At 40.3% G+C, this 22,855-nt stretch overlaps 1 protein-coding gene across 1 annotated transcript in view; it reads right to left on the reverse strand.

Annotated features, from left to right (window-relative positions):
• Positions 1–22,855, reverse strand: part of xylt1 (xylosyltransferase I) — a 90,990-nt gene that overhangs the window by 43,559 nt on the left and 24,576 nt on the right. The window lies entirely within an intron of this gene.

The raw sequence follows: 22,855 nt of genomic DNA on the forward strand, positions 1-22,855 counted from the left end.
GCAGCATAATGTATTCCCATGCATCAAATGGAAAATAAAGGGAGCTGCCTTACTGCCACCCCACTGTTGCACACCTTGCTAGACATACTATACAGGCAAGGGAGGCGGAGCAGTAAACAGCAACTGGGGAAAGATAGCTCACAATAATAAGGCTCCCTGGTGTGCTTCAGCATTTATAAGACAAGAAAAAAGGTGCCAAAAGAGGTGGGGGAAAGCGTACCCATGTAAGGCAGAATGCAAACTTGAGAGGTGAAACAAAAGAGATGTGAATTAGCTGCCATTTAAGATAGCAGTTCAGTTTAAACTGTCTTTCTACCCATTTTTTCCAAGATGGTGCCGCTCACATTTTAATATTTCTTAATACTTTCCTTTGTACTTTACTTTGAATTTAATACTTTTTACTTTAATGTTTTTACGACCCTTACGGCTCGGTTCGACACAACTCGACTCCACCAGTCTCGTGTGAGAGGCAGTCTTTGTTCTATTAGCTTCGTTTCTTTATGCTAGTCCTGGACGTTTTTGGAAGCATTCAGCCATGCCTCGGCTGTCGTACACACGAGATCAGCTGTGGACAATGCAACAGAAAGAGCAACAACTTGATGCCGCTGGACTGAACTGTCTGTAATTTTAAACGCCTTAATAAAACGTTAACGCAAATTTGTTTAAACGCCTTTAATTTCTTTGGAACACGCAATTTATTATGGTCTTTCTCAACCCTCTTATTGTTAAGGACTACGTATTTAGTGTGTTCAACCCGCCTACCATGTGGAAGGAAACCAAAGTATCTAGTATCTAATTTCATCTCATCTCATTTTCTGAACCGCTTTATCCTCATTAGGGTCACTGGGGGTGCTGAAGTCTATCCCAGCTGTCTTTGGGCCACAGGCGGGGGACACCCTGAATCGGTGGGTGACGAGCCGATCGCAGGGCACAAGGAGATGGACAACCATGCACACTCACACCCATACCTAGGGGCAATTTGAAGTGTGCAATCAGCCTACCCTGCATGTATTTGGAATGTGGGAGGATACCGCAGTGCCCAGAGAAAACCCACACAGGCCCGGGGAGAACATGCAAACTCCACACAGTTGGACCGACCTGGATTTGAACCCAGGACCCTAGAACTGTGGGGCCACGTGCTAACCACTCGCTCCACCGGGCCTCCTCAGGCCTAATTTATTTCAAAAAAATCCTAGATCTAGTCCTTCCCGCACAAATGTAAATGTTGTTTTGTGTTTTTATTTTTATTTTGCCTGTGGACAAGCCCTCATAAGGGATGGTAAAATTGCTTTTCTGAATATAAAAAAGCTTCTTTAACGTGCTTTTACACCACACATTTCCACACACCTTTAAGCTTCTACTTTTCCTTTATTTCCCTTTCATGTCTTTTTCACCTGCTCCAGTCCTCTCTTCACACAATTAGAATCCATCTTTTCTGCTCTGTTTGGCATTTCCCAACCACTTTTCACACCTTTTTTTCACTATCCAGTATTATTTCATCTCTGTCCCTCTTCATTCTGTCACAACTGCTGTTTTTGAGCCCCCCCAAGTCCCTCTCTTGTGTAGACATTTACATTCCTGACCATTATTGTAGTTTAAATGATCATGTTGTCTGAATGACAAAAATCTTGTAATCCCTCATCCAACAGCTGATTATGTTACTCATCACCTTATAAACAAATTCACAAGTGAGAAGAGAATACCTTGGATTGGATTGGCTTGGATAACTTTATTCATCCCGTATTTGGGAAATTTCATTGTCACAGTAGCAAGAGGGTGAGAATGCAGATGTAGGAAAGGCATTTTAGACACAAATAGATAGGTAATAAGTAAGTTAATAAATAAATAAATACATAAATAAATAAGTGTGTTGCTGAGAGATGTACATGTATACATACGGTAGGTCTTAACACTCAGCCATTTGTTTTGTTAAAGAGCCTGACAGCTGATGGGAGGAACGATCTGCGGAAGCGCTCCTTCCTGCAATGAGGGTGCAGCAGTCTATTGCTGAAAGAGCTTCGGAGGGACTCCACAGACTCATGCAGGGGGTGGGAGGTGCTGTCCATGATGGACATCATCCTGGTCAGCATCCTCTGCTCTCCCACTTCCTCCACAGAGTCCAAAGAACAGCCCAGAACAGAGCCGGCCCTCGTGACCAGCTTATTCAAGGGGCACTAATCCAATCCTGGTTCAAAACTAAATGTTTGCGGAGAATATCCAAGAGCATTTAAGATGCAGTGCACACGTTTTGCCCTGATGTGACGACTTTTGACTCACATTGTACACATGTACAAATATAATGGAAATATGTTAAATGTCATTGTATTGATTCATTTTAATTAATAGTCGACATATTTGTTATATTAAAATATTGTTGATTAATCACAGTTTACTTGGAAATAGAAAGTATACTGAATTATTGTTATTGTAAGCAAGTGATCAGATCTGAAATTATGGAGCATATTTAGTACTTCTCCCTCGATCCGCTGTTCTGTACTACATTTTCTACATGTTTCTGTATTGCTTACAGTTGTAAAAAACTTTTAGTTGTGAATATGAATGGGTGTTTGTTTGTGTGCCATTTGATTGATGAGCGACCAGTTGCGACTGGTGCTCAACAGGAATAGGCCGAACCTCATCTGTGACCCACAAGAGGATCAGCATTAGAAAATGCAGTATGTTGATCCACCATTAAAAAAAAGAGTTTAAAATATGTTTTGTTGTTGGAAAATGGACAATCAACCCCAGAGGGACTAATTGCGAATTGATTTACCTGTTTTTCAAGATATCTTCCATGTTATAAATAAGGGGGGAAAAGAAAAAACAACAAGTCAAGCTTCTGACTGAACAATATCCACATTGTCCTGTTTTGACCCTTCCTTCTCCACTTTCTTTTTTGGACTTTGCTGGCAATGTGCCTTTTTAATCTCGTGCTATAAGATCGAAGCTGTGGTGCAAAGAATTACCGTATTTTCTCGCATATAAGCCTTACCCTTAAAATTGCCTTAAAATCGTTGAATTTTACAATTTCTCTCGTATAAGGTGCCCCCTGATTCAAAATTTTCACCTCCATATTTATGGTTTTAATAGGGAGTAAAAATGTGTTACTTTGAAGGAATTAAAAAAAAATCATCGCACGTGGTATTTCTGAGATTCTGTATGAATCGAAAGGATCGTCTGCTGGATTGCACATTATATGGGTCAATATCATAAGTAAGTTAATATGCCTGTCTTTGTAAATGCAAGATATCAAATTATTCAATTTTAAAAAGGAAATAAGTCTATCTTGACGAGAACCTGATGCTTTTTAATGACAGAAATTACAATTTTCTTACCAAAAGATTAAGATGTTGTGGTGGCCATATTGCTCCCAAATATCTCGATTCTTACGAGGGTTCATATTACTGCAATAGTTGTCACTTTCGAACAAGAAATAAAAAGAAAAAAATACGGAATTTTGTTTTATTTCATAATCACAAATCATGCAGCTAAACCTTCAAAATAGTTTTTTTTCTGTGTTCCAAAAAGGTGTTGCCTGCACATAGACAAATTCAAAAAGGAAGTCATGTGAGCAGTACAACCAGGAAGTGTGTCCATAGCGTTCTAGATTTCACCAAGCCTCTGGGTGGAATAATAGCATGAGATACACATTACGCAGGTATCAAGACTGATATTTTAATGATTGACCGCAAGACCTTCGACCAGCCTTAAAAACAATGGGGATGTGCTGACATGGTGAACACTACTAACACATGTATCAAGGCTACTCACATCTGGCCAGTCAGAGCACGTTCACCTAGGTAAGATGGCGGTGCCCTAGGTAAGGTGGCGACGCCCTAGGGAAGATGGGGCGCCCTGAGCGAGCAATGGCAGGAGCAAGTAAGTGAGTTTTTTCACGTTCTATGCAAGATACTGTTTATTTTTTGTTTAGCGTTTTATCTGTTTATCATTTCTCTATTTTGAAATAAATGACCGTATCGGCCGCATTGTCTTGCGTTATGGCGTTTCAGCTTTGGCACCTTGCAGTTTCGTGCATGTCAAGACAAATTTGTGCGCATATGAACCATACCCTGGATTCAGTCTTCATTTTTCTGAGCGGCAAATACGGCTTATATGCGAGAAAATACGATAATAGTTGGACTGGAGATGGGGGAGTAAGCTTGGGGCAAGGATTGATTGCCAAAGGGAATGTTTTCTTACTCACTGAATATATTGGGACGGCCAATCAAGATTTGCTTGGCATTCCAATGTTCACACAAACACATGCAATACTAAGGAATGAGTAAATAGCAAATGGGTAAACATTATTACTATCCATCACTGGTGGGCACATTTAGAGAAAGGAAGAGAGTTCCAGCCTCCCTTCCGGAAGTGGTTTTGTCCATTTCTCACATACACAGCAGACTGGTAGTTCTGACTTTTCCTTATTTCCTATCCCGAAGGGGAAAATATTTCACCTGTCATTTTTCTATCTTTCTATTTCCATTTTTCTTTTTGGTTCACTCAATCTTCTGTGTGACTGAGGTAAAGAACATATCTCTGCCCACACCTTTCTTTCTCTTCCCCTATCCACCGCGTCATCCCTTGCTCTCAGGAAGGGAAGATATGCCCTGTCCTTCTCCCTACTCCTGAATGCTCTCATTTTTCCTCGTCCTGAATACTGTCTTTTTCTTCTCAGAAAAAGCGAGGTAGAACTAAATCATTTTAACCACACCCACCCAGCAAACTCCCACTGCCGAGACAACCACAATAGCCATAACATATTGTAAAGTTCATTAAGAAATGCATTTCACCACCCCATGCATATTAGTGAATACACAGGAGTTGGCTTCATCCTGGCCTGGACCTGCCTGCCATATGGCTAACGAGCTCAGATTAATTACCTAGAGTTAATCTCTGAGCAAGATGCGGAGTCTTGTATGACACTGGGGGCTGATACACAAACACACTTACTTCACAGCTGCTCCTCCATTACAGGACAGTGCGTAGATAATTGAAAAACAAACAAACAACAAATACTTCAGCTTGGGGTGATGTGTACTCACTTGGTGTTTTCTTAACATTTGCTGAAAAGGTTTACAAATGATGGAAAAAGCTGAGAGTATAAATATGAGTCATGGAGCCATTCTGTGTTGAAAGAGAAAACACTGAGGGTCAGTGAACATTTCCAATGTTAATGCAACCTTTGTTTTTCAAAAGCTCCCTTCCAATCGAAGTCTTATGGAGACTAAAAGAGGCGAAATGCTCGTCACATGTGAGTAGCGCACATGTATGATTGCCAGTGGCTCTGAATGACCAGTCACAGGTATGCACACAATCCTCTTATGTGCTCTGAAACAAGAGGTCAAAAGGGACCTTTAAAGATTGTGAAAATGTAGAATACCACTGTATTTTTACTGCAATTGTACGAGTGCCACACGTCTGGTTATGTTCTTTAAAATGATACAAAGACCAAGCTGTGTGCATTCACCAAGACCCAGGGCAAAGGTGAGTTCACATACTGCTGTTGAATTTCCTATTGCCACTGGGATAGTCTGCATGTACAAATTTCCACAGAGCAAGGACCGACATCATGCAAGGACCGACATCACGTCCAATCCTAAACAGTAACATGGTTATACAGATGAAGGTTATACGTAAACAGAAGGGACATATCACAGCTACATGGCAGGAATCACACATGAATATGTTCAGCGTAGTGTTGTTAGATACTTCAAAAACAATAGTACAAGGCCACATAACAACACCTTATTTCCGTCATTGTTATACTACACACTAGTGATCTGTCAGAGACAAGCATACATGCATACAAAAGTATGTAGATTCTATGCATGCCTTTGTATAATTTTGAAAGCTTTATGGATTCAAACATTTCCTTGAATTTCATAAATTTTTGTTAAAAAAGCTATCATAAATTCACTCATTAAGTCGTATCGTATTAACATTGAACATTCTAGCTCAGTTTTTAAATCTGTATCTTCCTCTTATTTTTGACTGCTTGTTTTGAAACCAATGTCCAGGTTTTCCAATAATTTTGAACAACCTTGGAATAGGTTCCAAAATAGGTGATTCTAGACCAGATCAGATTGTTAAAGCCCCCATCCACTCCTCCACCAAGCCATCCACGTCTTTAATTTGTGAGTAACTAAAGCACTTAAAGATTAACCAGCATTCAGTTATACCTATAGGGGCATTTTAACTACTATGAGAGAAAGCAATAGTATTTTTTCATCTTAATAAAACAAATACCTTTTGTTCTTCCATCCGTTCTTGCATATTTTTATTGTGCATTTGAAGCCTTGACCATTACATTTCATACAACTGGTGATAGCAAGCAGAGCATATCTTGCTCATTAATCTATTGCAATTAATACAAATCGTTCTGAATTAGAGAAAATGATAATGCTTGAAATGCAGTCCTGACCATTACACATTACAACTGGTTATAGCAAGCAGAGCATATCTTGCTCATTTATCTATTGCAATTAACAGTTGTTCTGAATGAGAAAAACAGATTATGCCTGAAATGTAAATTATTGAAGTTCATCTTAGTTGTGGAAAGGAAATTGAATAAAACGAATGTTTCCAATTGAATGATGCGGTGGGGGAAAATCAGTAAATGTTTATGTAAAAAATATGCTTCTATAGAACTCTGGACTAAGCCCGGTGAGGTGAAATCGAGTTAACGGACAACCTTAAAGGACCTCAACGGTTTAAGAACAGGGTGCGTACTAATGATCCAGGCTCAACAATGTACTCAAATCCTTAAAACATGTGGCAAAATTGAAGCTCCCCTGCCTAAGATTTATAAGGTTTGGTTTGCCTCTGCTCTGTAAAAAATAAAATAAAATAATATAAAAAATCTGGCTCCATATCTCAGCCGCTTGCACAGACGGATGACTAAACCACACATTTACAGTCATACATTTTTTCTCTTTTAATGAACAAAACAACCTGTTTGCACACTCACATACTGCTTACCAATGGGGCCCATTCATCCTGTAGCTTGTTTGCGTGCATGTGGGTGTGTGGTGAGAGAGAGAGAGAGAGAGAGAGAGAGAGAGAGAGAGAGAGAGAGAGAGAGAGAGAGAGAGAAAGATAGAGCGATTTTGTTACAATGCACACTTGTCCTGCTAATAGACACAATATTACTTTCGAGGGATGAGTAATAATGACAAAAAAGGAAGTACAGTAAATCCAGAATATGGCAGTGTTTTTGGTAGATCCTAGCTAACAGACGAATCAAACAGAAGATGTTGCTCCTGGTGACAGATATTTCCATGGCTACTTCATGTGAATGCTGTCTTAAAACTATAGCAATTTCATGACTTTAACATCAATCCATCCATCAAATTCGACTCACATAAATTTTGTCAATTCAGATTTTTTTTAATTATAAGCATCTACCACGTGCCTTACGTCTGACTGGCGACCAGTCTTGGGTGTACGTAGACCTTTCGACCTAAGTCAGCTGGAATAGGCTCCTGAAACCCCCGCAACCCTTTCGAAGATATGCGGTATGAATGAATGGGCATCTACTATACATGTTTTGTGAAATTTTTAGGAGAGGGCCGATACACCAAAAAAAACAGTGACCTCAGGAAATAGATAGTGTTGTTCAAACACAACTGCAGGAAAGATCTTTAGTTTTGCATAATATTTCAAATTAATATCGCCTACTAGTTAAAATGAATAATAATCCCTCCACAAGTGATCAAGAAATGAAATTGTTTGTCCAAAAAATGTTTGAAGCAACAATTATGGCCCTGTCAAACCACCATGGTAAGCTTGTTAATGTACTGCTGTGAGGAATGCCTGCTAATTGTTGTAAAGTAAGAAACTCACATTGAGTTGGATTGCCAAAACACGCTGTTAGACTTCCAAAAATGGGGGAGGTTCTCATCAGAGTGGAGTCACGTCAGGAGTCACGTGACAGTGAAAAACCTCTGAAATAATCTAACACACATGCACACACCCTTGTCCGTGAATAACCTCCTAAACTGTGCAGCACCAGCTTTGAATGGAGCCCATCAGGCGATTGCTAAGCCATATCTCACTAAGGCATGAAAAATCTGTACCATCCCTTATCTTGCACTTCCCTGTTCAGCCATGAAATGACACCCTTCTTTAATCAATTGTGAATCATGAAATTTTGCACAAGAGACCCCCTTTCTTTGCCTTTGACAGTGATTGAACTGCACAGCCATGCAATTCCATTCACTACAGCGACGAGAAGAAAAGAGTGGGGGTGGTGTCTCTTTGCCTACATTCGTGAGAGAGGACAAGATGAAGGCAATTTCCCTGTGACACCACACATCCTGACTTTAGTGGCACTGTTATAATCAGGCAGCATGGTTATGAAGTGTAGAAAGATTCTATACAATTAAACAGTCCTGGGTTGTTTACGTGTGTACGTAGCTGCACACGATTAAAACATTCCTAAAAGGAACCCGAAAAGACCAGATGTGTGGTATGCCGCAAAGAAATTGGGCTGGATGTGACAAGTGCAGGAGGGTGACGAGGCCATGAGAAATAGTAGTAACAGTAGAGCTATAGATAAAGGCAGTGCAGGAGGAGATGGGAGAGTTTGGGGGTAGGACGGGAAGGCCTCCCCCTTTTGTTCTTTTGTGTTGCATGAATGGGCTGGTGGGAACAACATCTGAATGCATGAAGTTCAGCAGTGAGTGTATTTAAGGACCATTGCTGGTATTCTAGGATGCTCTTCCAAATCTGCTTTGTGACATAACAGTGACCCCACTGTGTCCCAGACCCAGAGGTCACAGTCTCTCACTTATGCTGTTATTTCCAGATGTATTTTCTTTTTTTAAATTAATCATATCAAGGAAGTATTTTTTTTGATTGATTTGCTGCGATTAATAGCAAGCTGCCCTAGAATTGGAGTGTGCTCTCCAGTTTGAGAATCCTTGTTGTACTGTATTTTCAGCCAAGATTTCTATTTAATGACCATATTGAACATGCAAAACAATTTATCTTATGCTGCCTTTCTTTTACATTCTCTCTTTATTTTTTTTTTAACTTGGTTCCATTTTATCTCATTCTGAAAACGTAACTGGAGGAACACTTTGAAAGAGCAGATCTCTGTCTAAGTAGAAAAAAAACCCTTCCCCTGCCATGCCTCAAAATTTAATGACCCTTTCCCCTGTCATCATTACACGTACCTTGCAAATTCTAGTTCAATAGGCTAATCCATTATCAAGTTGTAGCGAAATTCCATTTGCGACCTCGGTGACCTTTGACCTGTCATCACCTCTTCCATTTTATAATACAAACATACCTTGCCAGTTTATAATAATTCTTTTAATTGATCTTGAGTTAAACACAAGCATTCAGACAACCCAACAAACACAGACATATAGCCAGAAAGACAAACTTATTGAAACAAATACACAATTTATGCCTTTAGGAGACCTCCGATCAATCCACAATGCCAGCTTTATCCTAATCTAATCCTAATCACCGCCTTGCACTGGAGACCTGTTTATTTTGTAACTTTGTGGAAATTTTGCAAAGTCAGTCTCATATCTACTTGTACTTTTTTGTGGCTGCAAAACCCAATTTTGGGCCACCTGATGGTGTAGTGGTTTACCCGTCTGACTATGGTACGGGCAAGAGTGGGATCGATTCCCGATCGGTAATGGTATGCTTGTGAGTGTGGATGGTTGTCTGTCTCTCCATGTGCCCTACAGCTGACTCGCGACCACTCTAGGATGTAGTCTGCCTTTCACACGAAGCCATCTTGGATAGCATCAACCCTTGCGAAGATGTGCAGTACGGATAATGAAAACAAAAATACAACCTAAGTATCATAGAAGGTCTATATAAATGAAAATGATGAAAAATATTGTGTTATGATAAGATTTAGTCAGGGTGATGAATATCGATAATTAATAAGTTTATTGTCTTCCAGGTGAGCAGCCAGGGGGATCAGTGGTTCGTGCATCGGAACCACAGTTCTAGGTTCCTGGGTTCAAATCCAGGTCGGTCCACCTGTGTGGAGTTGGCATATTCTCCCCGGGTCTGTGAGGGTTTTCTCCGGGTACTCTGGTTTCCTCCCACATTCCAAAAACATGCATGGTAGGCGGGTTGGACACTGTAAATTGCCTCTAGGTATGAGTGTCAGCATGAGTGGTCTCCTCGTGCCATGCGATTGACTCGCCACCAATTCAGGGTGTACCCCACCTCGTGCCCGAAGTCAGCTGGGCTAGGCTCTAGCACCCCCAACTCCCCACCCTAGTTAGGATAAAGCGGTTCAGAAAATGAATGAATGAATGCCTTCCAAGTGTCACTGATGCATTTATGCATAATGCATTATAGTCCAACAGAGGTGCCTATGGCCTCTAACGATTCTATTCACAGTTTTCTAATCACTTGTTGTTAGCCAGAGATAAATATTTCATGTCCCGTAACACGTGTGTAGCTTGTTGAAAGAATTATTGTTGTCTGAGCTGGAGGTGCAAATTGGTCGATTCACCAAAAAATGTAAATCAAAGTATACGGAAAAAATCATTCAAAATGAACTATGGCCACCCGGCTCCCATTACTGGCTAACAAGGAACCTTCAGGCAACAATAAGTAGGCAATTAGTAATTAATCATTACTGAGAATGAGGAAAAAATGAAAACAGGTTCCAGGGATCAATACATATACATAATTGGAAAATACCTAAAATGGTGACTAACTTTCCAAAATTAATCCTACATCAGAACAGCATGGACTTCCACCAAATTCCAAGCAAATCTTTAACCAGTGCGTCAAAAGCTGTTTGTTAGCTGCAGGATGGCTGGATCTGCCCACCGTTTTTTTACATATTGCAGCACAATGTAGTCTAATTACTAAGTTGATCTCCCCTCATTCCAGCCTTGAAGCGTATCTTAATATTCCTTAATTACGTGACTGTCAAAGTTTAGGAACTGGTGTCTGCTGGTGAGGCACAGAAGCAAGAGGGAGAGACAAGACAAGAAAAAAAAATCCCTTGACAATTCATGTCTGTAATTTGTCCTCATGGAGCAGAGAAAAGAAAGGCCCTTAAACACCACTTCCTGGTCTACAAACTGACATTTAAGTGCACGGTACAGCAATTATGTAGTACTATCCGCACATCGGAAGATTGCCTGGAGCTGCTCCTTGACTTTTTATTCTGCTTCACCAAATTATATGTCCACAATTTGGGTTGAGGAGTCATTTGCTGTTCTCCCCTTACAAAAATAAGCACAACATGTCCAAGAGTGGAAAAAGAGCAAAGATGCACTTAAAGAGTAAAATTTTGCACACCGCAGAAACACACACAAACACTATCTCTTCCCGCCAGTCTTCCTTGCCTTAAACGTCCTGTGCAAACTCACCAAAGGCTAACTCCTGGAGAAAAGCTCCAATTTGTAAACAATTTAATCTTTTAATGGAGAAAATAATATCATTGGTTACACTGAGTCCCTTTAGATGTGATGCCAGAAAAGCAAAATAACAACTGCCCCTGTGATTTACATATCATTTAATTGCACTGTCCAATTATTTGCGTGCTTCGTGGTTTGATGTGATTTGTCTGCTGTATGTATGTCTGTGCATGTACTCACTAGTGGATTCTTTCTTGAGGACAAATGTCTGTGTATGTGTTGGAGTGTGTGTCTGCAGTCTCCAAAACAAGCTAGTGCCAAAGCTTAGCTGATAGGCTAATTAAGCTCACCACAGGGAATAAATGTTTCCACTCTGACTGCCATTTGTCACACCTGGCATGGAAATGTCACAAGGAAAGGAAAAAAAAACTACATGCACAAACAATGCTTAAACAGCATGAAGTCAAAGAGCTCCTCTGAACCCTAATGTAAAGGAGGGGAAAATGAAGAGAGGAAAGCTGCATTCGAGATGGAGAAAAAATGAATACGTTCTTTATGCCAGAAAAACAAAATGATACGATTAAAATTCCTTTTTCCCAGGCTTCAGACTTTTATTTCTTGTATTAACAGGAATTAACGTGGCATTCCGATTCCAGGCTGGTTGATATAATACTTTGTACTTTTTCCTTGGCACTGTTGCTTTACCCCCACACTGGGCACCAACTGGAGCATGAGCTGCCCCATAACTCCGATAAATCTCAGCTTTGCCAGCATGTGTGTGTGTCAATTGTTTCTCTCTGAGATGGAATGCAGTATGTAAATGGAATCTAATGAACCTGCAATTTTCTTTTGTTTTCATATTGAATAGGTATATCAAATTATATTCCCGGATATCAGTACATCATAATTGACGGGAGGCTACAATTACTTTTCCTGCAAATTATATTTACTTTTCCTGAACTAAAAAAAAAAAAGAGAAAGAACGCTGTTTTCATTCGCTGCTCATGGTTGCTTTGACATCCACATGCCTCATTGTCACTACAGCAGTCATCCATCTCTTCTGCCTTTAGATGCCATGTTTGGTCTGACCTACTTCTCTTTCCAACAAAATCACACAAAAAATGTGTATGCTACTTCACACTGAGGTCCAAATGTTCATTATCCGGGCATGACAGTTTCAGTGGAGTGATGCCTTGCAGCCATTGTAGTACTAAAACGAGACAGAAACCCTATCAACCTTTCCCGAAATTAAACAAAAACAAACTTGCCCACGTGCTGTATGATGTGTGGTGCTTCATTTTGCAAATAAACATATACATTTATCTGTCCCGCTTATCCACACAAGAGTCGCGGGGGATGCTGGAGCCGATCCCAGCCTACAACGGGCAGAGGCCAGGGGGCACCCGGAATTAGTTGCCGGCAAATCGCAGGACCAAATAAAGATTAGGTTGATCAATTTCTAAGTGAACAAACCTAATGGAATATATCGCAAAATTAATGACACTTATTAATGTTGAGAATTAAGCATCTATATATTCTTATTTTCACCAATTTAGGTGAAGGTGAAATTGTGAAAATTTATATTGGCAAAGACCAATATTAAATCCACGCAAGCCTGGGGAGAACAAGTACACTTCAAATAGTTAGAACCCACATGGGATCGAACCCTCGACCCCAGAACTGTGAGGCCAACTAACCACCTACATTTTGCCACTACTTATTAATACTACTGTCCTCCCTCGCCACTTCGTGGCTTCAAAGGTCGCGGCTTCAGTCTATTGCGGTATTTTTCATAAGTATCCAAAATTTAAAAAATATTCATAAAAATTCCAAAATTCACACTGTAGCCTCCTTAAAGAAAGCCCTAAGTAGAATGGCCGGCCCCCGCCCGGATTAGAGGAATGGCATTAAAGATATGACGTTAAAAAAAACATAACTTCAAGCCAGAAAAATTTGTGGCTGAAAAAAAAAATCATCCACGATTATGAGGGTTTTATGCCTGAGGAGGTTCATTACTCAGCTGTAGATAAGGCCAGGAAGCTGGCTAGGCTAGGCTAGCTAGGCTTCTCACACATGGCAATGGACACTTACTCCCGAGCCACTCAACCCCTCAACTGATGAGAATCTCGTTGAAATTATGAAATCGGGAAGTAAAGAAGAAGAAGACAACGATGACGACAATGGGGATGAAGAACGTAGTCTTACTTTGAGAAATTGGCAAGAGATGTTCAATATGGATTGGATTGGATAACTTTATTCATCCCGTATTCGGGAAATGTTGTTGTCACAGTAGCAAGAGGGTGAGGATGCAGGAATAGGAAAGGCATTTTAGACATAAATAGATAGGTAAAAGTAAGTTAATGAATAAATCCGTGAATAAATATATAAATAAATAAGCGTGTTGCTTAGCACATATATATATATATATATATATATATATATATATATATATATATATATATATATATATATATATATATATATATATATATATATATATATATATATATATATATATATATATATACATACATACACATAAATATACATGCATGCATACAGTAGGTCTCAACACTCAGCCATTTTTTTGTTAAAGAGCCTGACAGCTGATGGGAGGAAGGATCTGCGGAAGCGCTCCTTCCTGCAATGAGGGTGCTGCAGTCTATTGCTAAAGGAGCTTCGGAGGGACTCCACAGACTCATGCAGGGGGTGGGAGGTGCTGTCCATGATGGACATCATCCTGGTCAGCATTCTCCGCTCTCCCACTTCCTCCACAGAGTCCAGAGGACAGCCCAGAACAGAGCTGGCCCTCCTGACCAGCTTATTCAGCCTGTTCCTGTCCCTCTCCGTGCTCCCGCATCCCCAACAGAGCACTGCAATGGCACGCAATTTGCTACAAAGGGTCTCAGAGATTGATGACAATGTGGTCATAACCATCGAATTTGGCAATCATCTTTACGGTGTCATGTCCTTGTAAAAACATGTTTATATAAAAAAATAGATTAAAGCAGTCACAACTCCCCATCACTAAGTTCCTTGTGCTCTGAAAAGCTCTCGCAGAGCCTCCTGTTTTGGCTTGGATGTCTCTTGAATCAGACGAAAAGGTATTACCTGACTTGGAATAAAGCTCTCAATAACCTGTACACTAAATTCATTTTCATCATCTTAACTTCACTTTTCTCGTACTGCACAGGTCTCTCATTATCTTTTTTTTATACAGTTCTTGATATTGTATAGACAAGTAAACATGTATGTATGGTATAGATATAATAGAGGTGATCCTACTTCGCAGTATTTTAGCGCGGAAGTGTCTGGTATATGTTATCCGCAAAATTGGAGGGAGGACTGCATAGATAGGGAAATAAAGGAAATATGGTTGGCTGCTGTTACTGATGTCAGTAGGCTGAAGTGTCAGCTAAGCAAATTTTGACCCATGGCAAGGGTCAGCAACCCAAAATGTTGAAAGAGCAATAATAGACCCAAAAAACAAATATGGTTGTTGCTGCAAAAAATTTAAAGCCTTCTTTTAGCCTTATAATGAAGACAACACGTGTTGTATGTATATAAATGAGCTATATTATCTCATTATAAAAAAGACTAGTTTGGCTAAAAATACATATTGATTCTACATGATTACTGTATTTTCACGCATATAGGGCACACTTAAAAGTCTAACAATTTCTTTACAATGGACGGAGCGTCCAACCAGTCGGTGGACCTTGTGTATGAAATAAATTCAAAATTCTGTACATGTCGCTGAATGAACCTGCCTGCTTGACTATCAGGGTACATTTCTTGCCGACACGCTACTTAGAAGAAAAGGCCTGATGTGAGAGGGTGTGCAAGAAAAGAGCATGTACCAATAGGAATGTATTTAGGTATGCATTTTGCAAAACAATATCGGTTTGACCCCCGATAATGGCAACTGCAAAGGGATACGCTAAGGTTCAAACTGGGAGCTATCTGCTACGCAGAGGAACATGGAAATCGAGCTGCATTGAGGCACCTGCAATGAAGGGAGCTGGAAAATCAGCTTCGACAAGTAAATCAGAAAAGACAACGGTGGGTTTCCGCAGATCTAAGGCGAACGGCTTGGGAGCGGAAGATCTCCAATGGCAGACATAGTTATACAAGACTGACAGGCAACGTTGAGCGAGTTACACGACAAATTGTGAATGGGTTGTGGATTCATTGGGCTAAAGTGTCGGCGAGCAAGGCAAGCTTTTGCCTCAGCAGGTCAGCATCACTTTTATGAAAGGCAATGACGACAACTCTGACATAAACAAATTTGTATGTTTTTAATGCTTATATTAACGTGAGTTGGTGAGTGCACGTTACGTCAATAAAGCACAATCAATAAAGCACAGCCTTTTTTAAAACATACGCAACATTACGGTAATGCTAGCATGAAGCACACACTAGCTGGTAGCATGAATGCCAGCGTATATTATGTTAGCTGTACTGTAATGTTGCACCCCTTGACCCGAAGCATCTTGTGTATGGGCAAAATACAGCAATTGAACGCGCAACTGAAACAGCGCCCTTTAAGTTGGTGAGCCCTAAAGGCGTAAAAAATATGGTAAATGTTTATTTTCCCTGCAGTGCATCCTGTAGAACAGGGTTCACAGGCCACTCCTGACATTCCCAACCATTGTGCCGTGGTACATTGGTGTGCCATGAGCTATGGTCAGGTGTGCCACATTACTCTTTTTGTTATTTGACAACTTCTCGCTACAGAGTAAACATTCAGGCCATTTTTCAGCAATGGCAATGGATGCAAATGATTCGATCCAAAATGTTGAATTCTCTGTTATTTTTCTCTTTTTCCTTTTAAGATCAATGGCCTGTCACACATCTGCTTGTTTGTTTACAACAGCCACCGACCTGTCCTCCCACCTTGCTGATAGAAATGTGTGGTGCAGGCAATGACGCAAATCTCCATTGATAAAGATCCGTAAATTTAATATTTATTCTACACATTTTTACAGCATTGGAAATCATTAAGAATGTTGGTGTCATGTTTGTCTGCATACAGAAACCATGTTACAACCAAAAATATATTTCTCTTTTTCCATTTTCTTTTTTTTTTTAAGCGCCACGGAGCCACTAGGGCATTGCTAAATAGCCACAGGTTGGTGACCCTCAACCTAAGAGAAGTCCAAAATCTAGCTTAAAATCAAGGATGAAAACAAGACTAACATTACGACTCGGCATATTAGGAAAAGTGATGAACTGTGGAATGAATGCTAATGCTTGTAGTATTCAATAAATCATTTAACATTCGCATAATAACATGGTGACAGAATTCATGTCAAACCTCACCTGGCTGGCTCAATGTTTTGTCGAGAATTGAGAGGGATGGCTGAGCGTGGTTGTACTGCAACTATCCCTCATTATAGATTGAAACGAATGCTCTGTTGCTGCTGCTGCTTTTATTGCTATGCAGTGTGAGGGTCTGCAATAACATAAACACATATTGCTTGGCCTGGATGACAAAGTTTACGCTTGAGTCCTACAGTTTGGCAAATACATGCTGGAAGGTAAGTTACATTTATTTCTTATGGGAAAATTCATTCATTCATTTTCTGAACCGCTTTATCCTCACTAGGGTCACACCGGGTTCCGGAGCCTATCCCAGCTGACTTCAAACCAGAGGCGGGGGACACCCTGAATCGGTGGCCAGCCGATCGCAGGGCACGAGGAGGCGGACAACCATTCACTCTCACACTCATACCTAGGGGCAATTTAGATTGTTCAATCAGCCTACCATGCATGTCTTTGGAATGTGGGAAGAAACCGGAGTACCCAGAGAAGACAAACGCAGGGCCAGGGAGAATATGAAACTCCACACAGGTGGACCGACCTGGATTTGAACCCAGGACCCCAGAGCTGTGAGGCCGACGCGCTAACCTCGAATGCCCGTGGCCCGCCATTGTGTGAAAATGTCAATTGATATTACACCTGATTTGTATATTTGATAATTATGTTTAATGTGGAAAGATCTTTCAGATAAGAATGATCGAATGGATGCTGATTTTTTTGTACTGACACTGAAATAGAAGGAGGCTAATCGTTGCGTACAAGTAAGTCAGAAAAGGCAAAGTCGAATCAATGATCTTGTCCTTGAAGTAGCCTGGCAACTGAAGCTTACTAAAAGTTGCCCTTTCAGCCAAGCCCCTCACTTGTCTGTCAACATTTCACCTCATCCTCTTTAAGTAATGTCAGGTACAATGCGGTGTGCAGCTGGGCCAACTTTTTTCTCCTCTCAGTCTCATTCCCCTCCTATTCCCTAAACTGTGTGGACAATCGACATGTCGATGTCATTTGTACTAATACACTCTACAAGCAGTCTGACAGGGCACTTATATTGTTGTATTGCCCAACACAGCAGAAACATGTCAGTCCCATATGGAGCTTCCCTACAGGAAATGGATATGGGACAGCAGGTGAAAATCTGGAAGCATGCTGCTAATAGACTGGTTGCTTTCCAATTGATTCAGAACAGGAGGGTGTGACATTAAGCTGCTTAAAATCAAAAATGGGGAGATTTTATCGAAGATCTTTATATATATATATATATATATATATATATATATATATATATATATATATATATATATATATATATATATCAGTGGTGGGCCGTCAGGGCCTCCAAGGCCTTCTCTGCTGGCCTAAGAAATATCTGAATCATATGTTTTATATTTTGTTCATCAATACTTATTAAATAATTCCCTTTCATTGCTTTTCCCCCTGGTTGCACTGCTTCCAGATGTGTGTTTTCATATTGAAGCATTTAACCAATTCCAACATTCCAGCCATTATTTGTTGCCAGGGTCAGAAATCTGCCTCAAGGCCTTCACAATCAGTTCTGCAGGCTCTGCTGCATTAAACAAGCGTCAATAAGACTGTTGCTTTAACCAATCAGATTTCGATTTGGCAACACCACAATGCCTTCTCGCAGGCGTAGGGTTACGTCATCGCTTTCACCAACTATGATTGGCTAGTGATTAGCCAGAGCTACTAAACTGTATCTGGAGCGAGCTGCACAAGCAAATATATTGTTGTGTTGATTTATAGCCATTTTCAAAACGGACTATGCCAGAAATACGACAGGACAGGCTCGACTTTCAGCATTAGCTTCGATGGCGATAGAAAAGAAGGAAGAAAGAAAGGAGGATGGATATTCGTTGAAGGCGCTACGAGAAAATGCACGGACCGCCACTGATATATATATATATATATATATATATATATATATATATATATATATATATATATATATATATATATATATATATAGAATATATATATATATATTTATATATATATCAGTGGCGGTCCGTGCATTTTCTCGTAGCGCCTATATATATATATATATATATATATATATATATATATATATATATATATATATATATAGAGAGAGAGAGAGAGAGAGAGAGAGAGAGAGAGAGAGAGAAAGTGAGAATGTGTGTGTATACATATATGACTTTGTGGAACTGCAACATTCTACACATACGTTGGTACCTGTATTTATGAAACTTATGAATGCTTCTACATACAAAATGTTCAGGTTACGAAACCCTTAGATATGCAAATTACTGTTCCAATATGCTGTTCCTTTACAGACATAGATTTTATCATCATCATCAAATCATCAAAAGCCTATTGTCATCATACACAGCTGTGTATAACGAAATTGGTGGTGCTACTCCACAAAGTACGTTTTCCCAGTAAAAGAACATAAATAAGTAATATAAAAATACAAAGAGTCACATCCTGTTAAGGTAAATACTAAAATATTGCACAATCTAAGATATTATTGCACACCCCGAAGTTATTGCGCAGAAGGGATTGTGTGTCGTGCTAACGCAAGTTCAGAGTCCTGATGGGTGTGGGGGAAAAAAAACTGTCCTTAAGTGTATTTGTCCGTGCTTTGTGAGACCTGTAGCGTCTGCCAGAGGGCAGCAGCTGGAACAGGTTGTGACCAGGGTGGTATGGATCCCTGACAATGTTCCTGGCTCTGCTGAGGTAGCGAGGGCTGGCAATGTCTTCCAGTGAGGGCAGAGAGCAGCTGATGATCTTCTGGGCAGTGTTGATCACTCTCTGCATGGCGTTTTTGTTTGCTGCCGTGCTTCCAGCGTATCACACTGTAATGCAGTATGCCAGGATGCTCTCCACAGTGGCTCTATAGAGGGTTACCAGAAGCTTAGTGTCCAAGTTCTTCCTCCTGAGTACCCTCAGGAAATGGAGTCGTTTCTGGGCCTTCTTCACCACTGCCGTGGTGTTGGTAGACCAGGAGAGCTTGTCCGTGACGCGGACCCCCAAGAATTTGAAGGACTGGACCTTGTCTACGCATACTCCATTTATGAGGAGTGGGGCCAGATCTGTGCTGCGTTTGCAAAAGTCCAGGATTATTTCTTTAGTTGTGTGGTGTTTAGTGTGAGATTGTTCACCAAACACCACGAAGACAGTTTACTATCGCAACAATATTGAAGCAGAAGGAAGCATGAAAAGAGACAACTCATTGGCATGGCCTCTTTGTATGGAACGAAAACTCTTACTCCTTTGGAGTTCTAATTAATGCTGAATTGTTTTGAATTCAAAATTTGAAGCTGTTTAGATGTGTATATGTGTTTAGATGTGTTTGTGTGCTTTGTCTCTTGCCTAACATTAGCTTCCTCGTTACACTTATGCACTAATAGGAAATGTTTTTGCATGTTTGTTATTCATTTTAATGTCTTAATAAATCATTTTTTAATCATTTCTCTCTTTTGCTTGTTAGTCACATCTTTTCTGCAAATGTGGAACACTGATCAATTTCAAAGTGTATGGTTGGTACTTTTTGTGGGGACCATGGAATGAATTAGAGAATTTACTTTTATAAAGGGTCGAGGGTTCGATTCCAGATGGGTCCTCACTGTGTGGCGTTTGCATGTTCTCCTCGGGCTTGCGTGGGTTTTCTCTGGGTACTGTGGTTTCCTTCCACATCCCAAAATCAGCAAATGCAGCGCATTGCCGAGGAGAGTGGAACATTAAATGTGTAAAGCAAGGAACATATATTTAACTGCTAAACTAGTTTTTGGTCTTCCCTTAGGTTAGTCGCTACACTGATTTATTCTCGTCTGGATTGGTGTCACCAATCAATTTTGTTTGCTAATTCAATGTTCCACCTATGATTTAGGCACTATACCTTATGGCACGGGTCTCAAACCGATTCAGCAAAGGGCCGCAGTGGGTCCTGGTCTTTGTTTCAACCGATCCAGTGTCCAGTTTAACCAACCAGGGGTCTTCAAAAATAAGTAGCACCTGGAATGCAATCAACTGATTACACTTGCAAAAGGTGTCCGATTGTTCGGTTTGAATGAAAACCTGAACCCCCTGCGGCCCTTTGAGGACCGATTTGAGAAAAATATGGAAAAATATGTAGAAAAAAGAGAAGTAGTTAGTTACATGGGTAGTCAGTGATAGTTGGTTTATCGCTTTATTTATAGTCCACCTTTATAATGAATTTTTAATCATATCTGTCATTTGTCCTTCTTTGCCAGGCTTTGACGCACATCAAATTTAGTTCAAACAATCTGAGGATGAAAATGTCAAAGTTATTTGAAGCTGATTAAGGTAAATGTGATTGTTTTAAAAAAATAGTTTATACAAAAAGAGAAATTCTCTTTGAAAAGATAGTTTTTGTTGGATGTCATTAGATTATGCCAATATGGGGACCATTGAGCATGTACTGCAATGGGTAACAATTAGGAGTAGTTCCTTTAAAAGACCAATGTTCCAAGCAAAAATGAAAAAAGACCCAAGAATCAGACAGTAGTTTGTGCTGTTTAATCTTGCCTCTTCTGGCTCAGCCTAACTGACATTTCCTTAATTCATTCCTCTAAGGATTCCGGCATTTTAATTAGGGCACTCCAAATCTCCTCCCACACAGATTTATTTTGAAAACTTTTTTTTTACTCGACATATTTTTCATTTGCCTCCTTCGTCTTGCCCTTTTTGTCCCGCTCAGCAGGTTATCTCGAAAATGCTGTACAGTGGTTTTACAAACAAATATTGCTGCTGCCTACATTGATGCGGTATATAGTACAGAGGTAAACAAATTAGTGAATATTTAATACTTAATAATTTCTAGGATACTGTCATCAAAAAAGCAATTTTAGAGATACATTGTCACATTTAAGTAGTCGTTTATGTATGCATGTGCTGTTTATATGTGGGTGATTAAGTCCTTATTATTGCATAGTCGCTTTTCTGTCTTATACAGATGGAGCCAGTAATTAATCCCTAGGCATTCCTGGCTTGGCACCAACTTTCAACATTAGAAAGTTTAGTAAGTTATTTTTATATATTTATTTTATTTTTTTAAAAGTGTCTGACAAGCCAAATCTTTTACATGTTTTCCTTTGGAACAGCAGCACATTTCGTATGGCCTGTGTGCTTTGCTAAGAAGATCCAAATCACAACTGAGGTCGCACTTGAGAGGTTACAACTTCATTTTACAATGCGTCAGCGTAAAATCTAACAACACCGGATGCAATATATTGTGCTCTGTGGGCGGTAAATTGTAAAGTTTGAAGGACATTCATAGATATGAATGCACTTCGAGACCATCATTCACCCTGGTAGTTCAAGTATATGTTCACACCCCCACTTTTTGCATGGCCTTTGAAATAATTTTTAAAAAACAATTAGGATAATAATATTAACGTGGCGACCCGGTAGAGTGAGTGGTTAGCGTGTCAGACTCACAGCTCTGGGGTCCTGGGTTCAAATCCAGGTCATGTCCATCTGTGTGGAGTTTGCATGTTCTCCATACAGGTGGACCAACCTGGATTTGAACCCAGGACCCCAGAGGTCTGAGGCCACGCGCTAACCACTAATCCGCCTGATTGCCTCGACTTCTTTAATTTTCTCATCTCATTTTCTGAACCGCTTTTTCCTCATTAGGGTCGCGGGGGGTGCTGGAGCCAATCCCAGCTGCCTCCGGGGGAGGTGGGGGACACCCTGAATCGGTGGGCAGCCGATTGCAGGACACAAGGAGACGGACAACCATGCAAACTCACACCCATACCTAGGGGCAATTTAGAGTGTCCAATCAGCCTCCCATGCATGTTTTTGGAATGTGGGAGGAAACCTGAGTACCTGGAGGAAACCCACGCAGGTCCAGGGAGAACATGCAAACTCCACACAGATGGACGTGACCTGGATTCGAACCCAGGACCCCAGAGCTGTGAGGCCACGTGCTAACCACTCAGCTACTGGGCCGCTTATACTTGTTAAATTTTCTCATTTTTAAAAATCATTTGCAAGGTCTAACTTGACTTCATGATTCAAGCCCAACACCTTATGTTGAAGGTTACACACCGCAGCTATAGGTATTTAGATACAGACGCTAACTAAGCATTTAAAAAACAACAACTCCTGCTCCCACGTGCATTGTGAATGTACAAAGAAAATAAGTATAACGTTTTTTTTCTTTTATTATTTTAGTGATC

The sequence above is a fragment of the Stigmatopora argus genome, chromosome 7, assembly GCF_051989625.1.
Source record: "Stigmatopora argus isolate UIUO_Sarg chromosome 7, RoL_Sarg_1.0, whole genome shotgun sequence".
Classification (NCBI taxonomy): domain Eukaryota; kingdom Metazoa; phylum Chordata; class Actinopteri; order Syngnathiformes; family Syngnathidae; genus Stigmatopora; species Stigmatopora argus.